Source organism: Balaenoptera physalus (genome assembly GCF_965194825.1).
Source record: "Balaenoptera physalus genome assembly, chromosome: 6".
Lineage (NCBI taxonomy): Eukaryota > Metazoa > Chordata > Mammalia > Artiodactyla > Balaenopteridae > Balaenoptera > Balaenoptera physalus.
In genome coordinates, this window is record NC_138885.1 from 108,156,356 (window position 1) to 108,163,489 (window position 7,134).

The window sequence follows — 7,134 nt, forward strand, 5'->3', positions numbered from 1 at the left end:
CTGTACACATGACACTCTTTCCTATTGATACAGCGCTTGATGTATTCAACTGACTACTAGTGCAGAGGAGAAAGGAAAGGAGCAAAAAGCATGAAAAAGAATAAATAAAATTGTTAGGTAATAGTCATCCACAAAGAAAACAGAACATTAACCTTCCCCAAGCCTAACGTTGCAAACACTGTTGATTATGTGCCGAGGAGTCATCTCCCCTTTTTCCTTCCTAACAAAACCCCCGTTATTTGTTTTGTTCTGTTTTGTGGGGGAATCCACCCTTTTCTGCATAGCCCTGTGCTTCAGGAGAGGCAGGAGCTTCAGGTCAAGCCCCAAGGAGTAACACGTGATTAGTCTAACTGCTCGTGTTTCTCCCCTTCTTCTTATCAGCGTTTAGGTTACATACATGCATGGGACACAGTTCTAGCCAATAAGGCGTGGTGTGGGGGCCAGTGTGAGGTAAGTCTGTCAGGGGCTTATGGGAAAGCTCTTACTCCAAAGGAGAAGCAGTCCTCTCCCCTGCTGGGTATTGTTTTGTCTGCCTGTGATGCCTACCACTGTGGGCACCATCTTGCAACCACAAAGGAGCTAAGTTGACCCAGTGAAGAAGGATGGCATTGAGGCTGCCTGAACTGTTGGCCTCCAGACTTGTTGTTATGTGATACGATACGCTGCTTATTTTTTAATACATTTGAGTCCCTGTTTTCTTTCACTTGCAACCAAGAACATTGTAACTACTACTTGCAGTCTGTACACTTAGGATGAGATCTGCCCACTTAAACTTGGCTAATGAAGTCTCTGGAGGAGATTTAAGGAGAAAAATTTATGCCCTTTTTTTTCCACCAGAAAAATTGTTGTTTATCCTTCAAGAGCATTCAAGACCCACTCAAATGTCATTTCTGTCAAGCTGAGTGCTTTGTTATTGCCTGTACTCCCACAGCCCTCCCACTACTTCTCTATTACAGCACTTTACTCATGTACTCTTTCAGCAAATATTTATTGAGTGCCTATTTGGGGCTTGGTAGTGTTTTAGGCACAGGGGTTACAGTAGGAAACTAAATGCATGGAGATTCCAATCTAGTAGAAGACAGACAATGAATGAAAAAATTTTAATGTGATGACTCTTATCAAAGGGAAAAAAAAAGAATTCTTGTAAAAGAGGGGGAAATAACTACCTTGAAATTTATTTTATTGTACTGTGATTCTCTGTTCATATGTCAGTTTTTTCCACTAGATTGTGTGTTCTTGTAACCTCACATCACCCACCACTTCCCTGGGGGATTGCATTTTCCAAAGATGGCTGCGAAAACCTCTCCCATCCCACAGGTTTTTCTGCAATGTGATCTTGCCATTCCCCATAGGGGAGGGATGTAGGCGGTCCTAAGTCTCCTCCTCTTGAATCTCAGTGGGCTTGTGACGGTTTTGACCCATGGACTGTGTTGGAAGTGATGCTCTAAAACTTCCATGGATAGGTCATAAAAGGCCGTGTAGTTTCCACCTGGGTCTCTTGGGACACTTGTTTTTTGGAAGTGCTTTTTCTTGGGACACTCCCTCTTGACACCTACATATAGATGCTCCACTTGACAGTCCCAGCTGAGTGAGCCTTCAAGTCATCCCAGGTTAGGTAAAGAAGCTTCCAGATGATTCCAGCCCCCAACCTCAAGTCATTCCTAGTTGTTCAAGTCTTCCCAACTGAGGCCCCAGATGTCATGAATCAGAGACAAGCCATCCCTGCTGTGCCCTCTCCAAATTCCTGATCCACCGTATCCATGTGCATAATAAAATGCCTGTTGGTTCACACCACTACTTTGGAGTGGTTTGTTACACAGCAGCAATGACTGGAACCCCCCAGATCTGCCTTTCTGTGAAATTTTAATCCAGTAGACAACTTTTTTTCTTTTCACCTGACCCAGTTGGTGATCAACTTATGCACTGAAGCTTGAGAACTTTCATCCATCTTACTTTCATCCCATTGAGTGTCGCTGTTGATGATATGCATGTGAAATGTCTAATCTTTTAAAACACAAATCTTCACCATTGATCTTAATATCCTGCTGCAGTGAGTTCCCCAGTTCAATTGTGTGTAGTGGGGAAAAAGTGCCTCCTTTTATCCATTTTAAACATGCTTCCTTTTCATCTCATCTTGTCCTCTTGCTCTTCCCCAAGTAAAGTGATTTCCATTTTGTGGGTACCTAGACACAGAGAACTGAGTTGAGACAATAATCTTTCTTTGGTTACCCAGAAGGCCTCGGGCGTGCTGCGACGGGGAGCAGTGGATTTTAGCTGGTGACTTAAAGGTGGTGGAACACTGTATTCTAATTAGTCACAAGTTTAGTTCCAAGCTTTCAAAAAATAGTCTAGATTCTGCAAGACACAGTAGGTGTCCTCTTGTGGTGCTGGGAAGTAGAGCACAGTAGAGAGGGAAGAGCATTGGCCAGTACATAGGCAATCCGGATTCAAGTCTCGTCTTGTGAGCCAGCTGTGTGCCCTTGGGCATAACACTTAGCCTCTCTGGACCTCATTCTCCTCAACTATAGAGTGAAGAGATTCAACCAGAGGGTTCTGGAGCACCCTTTTGCCTCTAACTTTGTATGAATTCTATGTATTTGCCAGTCATTTTGAAACATCTACTACATAAATCCACGGGAAGGAAAAGTTTGTATTCCAAACAGTTTGCCATTTTAGCTTCAAAGTGGAGTTGGAGAGAGCCACCACTCCCCCCTAACAAATTTTCTAGTTTTTAGAAAACTAATGTTATCGTTTTCCAAAAACACAATCCAAATTAGGCTTCAATTACCAAAAAATATATCCTGCTGTGACTGTTAAGTGACAGGTCTTGCAACCTGAGTCCTTTTAGTTTGGGGGTGCACCCCAGGGCTCCCATCAGCCTTGCTTTCATGAGCCTATCAATTCTCACGGTGCCATTGCTCGATGTTTGCATGGGGACAACTCCATTCTAAGTGATGAGAGTGAATGGATGGGGTGAACTGCTGCTGCATATGGCCACCTTGGGGAGGAAGAAGAATATTGTCCCAGTGAGCAGTCCAGTAGGAACTATTCAAGGGAATCTCTAGAAATCTGAAATCTCTTCCCAATTCTTTCTCCCCCTACAGAAGAAAAAAGGCTGTTACCATGTGGGACTTGGGGAAAGCATTCAGTCTCACTCAACCTGGACTCATTTCACTAATTTTCTGGTCTGCTTAATATTTCTTCAACAGTTGTGATTCTTAGAACTTCGTGGGCTCTAACCCACTTCTTAAGCTCTGCATCCTGTTTTGTCTTACTGAATTTTCTCTTTCCAATCCCAGGTGGGTGGGGGAAATGCTTCTCATCTCTGATTTTAAAATTCATTCCAGAATCTCCACTATTGAAGTGCTACCATGCATTGAGAGGACAGATTGCTTTCACTGTTGGCTTAACAAACTCTATCAATAGCAACAAGTAGCATGACGAGGTTCTACTCAACAGAAACTTACTTGTAAGGTTAAGAAAACCCCTGCGGTCCTTAGACAAAACTTCAGGTAACAAGTAGGAGAATAACAGCAGTAAAAGTAATAAAAAATATATCTAGTGTTTAGAAGAGCTTTTTGAAAATATTCTAAAGAAGAACCCTCCCACACTTCCCTTAATAAGATATCTCATATGTGATCACACATATCCACTTCCTTATCATCAGTATCATATGCGAGGATGTTTTGACGTTTTTGTGAAGGCTTTCAAGGAAGGCTTGAAAACAACACAGCAGCATCTATAATGCATAATACTGTCAGTTGTATCAATGGGAAAACTGAAGATCATGTAGGATGAATCACTTGGTTATTATTTGCTTGTTTAAGTTATTTGGGTAAAACAAGTCAGAAGTGTCGCTTGTTTCTTAGAGCGGTGCTACCCCTGCGAGGTTGCCTTCATGTGCTCAGTGACTCCTTGATTGTAGCTAAAAGGGGGACCCAGGGTTCCACACACCACATTCTGTTCCCCCTTCTGTCATTCCTGCTCACACTCTAGTGGGGGGATGAGTTTGAAGGCTTGTTGTCTTCAAAACCCTTCTGTCTATGTGGGCTATGCTGCATCATTGCTTGTTGCCCAAAGGCGCTCTGCAAAGATAATTTACTGCCTAAGAAAGTGGTATATACAGAACTGGTCAAGCCATGGGTTGCACTTTTTACAAAATTAATAAACAATTTTTTAAAGCAGTTTTAGGTTTACAGAAAATTGAGCAGATAGGGCTTCCCTGGTGGTGCAGTGGTTAACAATCCTCCTGCCAATGCAGGGGACACGGGTTTGATCCCTGGTCTGGGAAGATCCCACATGCCACAGAGCAACTAAGCCCATGTGCCACAACTACTGAGCTTGCGCTCTAGAGCCCGTGAGCCACAACTACTGAGCCCGCGTGCCACAACTACTGAAGCCTGTGCGCCTAGAGCCTGTGCTCCACAACAAGAGAAGCCACCACAATGAGAAGCCTGTGCACCATAACAAAGAGTGGCCCCGCTCACCACAACTAGAGAAAGCCCGCGTGCAGCAACGAAGACCCAACACAGCCAAAAATAAAGAAATAAAGAAATAAAGTAAAATAAAATTAAAAAAAAGAAAATTGAGCAGATAGTACAGAGAGTTTCCATATATCCTCTCCTTTTCCCACTCACAGTTTCTCCTTAGTGCGGTTCTTAGTTCTCTCTTAGTTCTCTTGCCTTAGTGCAGTTACAATTTAGTACAATTGATGAACCAATATTCATATACCATTACTAACTAAAGTCCATAGTTTGCATTAGGATTCGCTCTTTGTGTTATACAGTTCCGTAGGTTTTGACAAATAATGTCATGTGTCCATCAATACGGTATCCTACAGAATAGTTTCACTGCCTTAAATATCTCCTGTGTTTCACCTAATCATCACTTCCTCACCCCGCCTTGACCCTTGACCCCTGACTATCACATCTCTTTACTTTCTTTCCCAGAATGTCATATCGTTGGAGTCATTCAGTATGCAGCCTTTTCAGATTGGCTTCTTTTATTTAGCAATATGCACTTAAGGTTCCTTCGTGTCTTTTCATGGCTTGATAACTCATTTCTTTTTTTTTTTTTAATATCCTCTTTTTTTTAGAAGAAGAAATTACAAATAACAAAACATTAGCAAAATGAGTAGAAAGTACAGCGACTTCTCATATACTCCCCCTGCCCTCACACATGCACAGCCTTCCCCATCATCAACATCCCACACCAGAGTGGTACATTTGTTACAATAAATGGACCTACATTGACACATCGTTATCACCAACGACCGTGGATTGTATTAGGGTCTGCTGTTGGTACTGTATTCTATGGGTTGTTTTTGTTTTGTAATTAATTAATTAATTTATTTATGGCTGTGTTGGGTCTTCGTTTCTGTGCGAGGGCTTTGTCTAGTTGCGGCAAGCGGGGGCCACTCTTCATCGCGGTGCGCGGGCCTCTCACTATCGCGGCCTCTCTTGTTGCGGAGCACAGGCTCCAGACGCGCAGGCTCAGTAATTGTGGCTCACGGGCCCAGTTGCTCCGCGGCATGTGGGATCTTCCCAGACCAGGGCTCAAACCCGTGTCCCCTGCATTAGCAGGCAGATTCTCAACCACTGCGCCACCAGGGAAGCCCTGGGTTTCTTTTTTGCTTCTTCTGTTTTTTTTTTTTTTTTTTTACAAAACAGCAGCAGGAAAGAAAAATGCAGGAGGCAGATGAGCCAGGCACCGGGGTTCAGATCAGAAGGGAGCAGGGAGACCAAGCTGTTACTGCAGGCTGGCCCCGGGACTCTGTCCCAGCATCCTGGGAGCACGGCAACAAGCCCTAGAAGGAGCAGAGAGTGGGTGAGGAGACGGCTGTCCCAGCTCGGTGGCGGCACCGCTCCTTGGGCGGCCACCCTGGCGGTCAGCCAGGTTGGGAGCACTTGAGGCTCCTGTGTTTGGAGGCCTGGTCTCCAAAGCACGGACCCACAGGGGCCAGGCAGAGGAAGGAGGTAGGAAGGGCCGGCACAGAAGGGCTATGAGTTCTATCTGGGTCCCCCGGGACCACGGGGCCCAGGTGGGCAGGGGCAGTCAGGACGCTTCCCTGCTTGTCAGACAATCAGCTTCTTCAGGAAGGCCTCCAGCTGGTCCTCATCCTTGATGCCCACAAACTTGTCCACCACATCCCCATTCTTGATGGCCAGCACGGTGGGCACAGCTGATACCTCATACTCTATGGCGAGGTCTGTGTGGTCATCAATATCCGCCTTGGCCATCACCACCTTTCCATGCTGCTTGGCCACCACCTTCTCTAACCTTGGCCCCAGGATCTTGCAGGGACCACATCACTGTGCATGGAAATCCACAACCACTGGTGTCTCACTGTTGACAACTCAGTCTTGAAAGTCTGGTCCATCCTGGATGTTAAAGGTCATTGTACAGACTCTGGTGGTGTATATTGACTGGGCTTGGCTGGGTGTTACTGTCAGGTTATTAGGACTGCGCTGTGGGGTCTGCAGGGCCCTGGAGGCAAGGGGCGCCCACTGACTCTGAGAGGGCTTCCTGCAGATTATGGAGGCCAGGAACCTCCCCAGGAGAAGTCGCTAAGCCATCTCCCTGCAGCGAGAGCAGAGGGGTGCACAACGCGGCCCTCCCCACCGGTCAAGGGCACTTCTGTTCCCTATTCATTTCTTTACTCACTGCCTGCCATCCAGCTTGCACACATCCCCAGTCACCCAGTTGCCGCAGCCAATGGTATTTGTAGCTTTCCTGCCCCACGGACAACACTGGACAATTGCGAATGGAGCATCTACTGGCCAGGTACTGTGCTAGGTGCTCTGCTCCAGAAATGAGAAGCAGATGTGATCCCTACCCTCATGGGACTCACGTGATCAGTCATTCCTAATTAATACTCAGGTCCCTTGATTGCCACTGCTCCCTTTGGCAGGTTTACTTAAATGCCACTTAAATCTCCCTATTTTTGAAGACCTCTCCTTTCCTTCCCTTCCTTCTCTTCCTTCCTTCTTCCTTTCCTTCTTCCCCTCCTTCCTTCCTTCTTTCCTTCCTTCCTTTCTTCCTTTCCTTATTATACATGTCTTCTCAAGGCAATCACTTCTATACCTACAGCTTCAATTACTTTGTGTATACTCTAATGACAACACAATTTTAAAT

The 7,134-nt window shown here is 45.4% G+C and overlaps 1 pseudogene across 1 annotated transcript; it reads right to left on the reverse strand.

The window, feature by feature from the left end:
- Positions 1-3,968: 3,968 nt before the first annotated feature.
- On the reverse strand, positions 3,969-6,563 carry LOC309663086 (thioredoxin, mitochondrial pseudogene; annotated as a pseudogene). The gene has a single exon. The product of its transcript is annotated as a thioredoxin, mitochondrial pseudogene (transcript).
- Between the last annotated feature and the right edge of the window lie 571 nt (positions 6,564-7,134).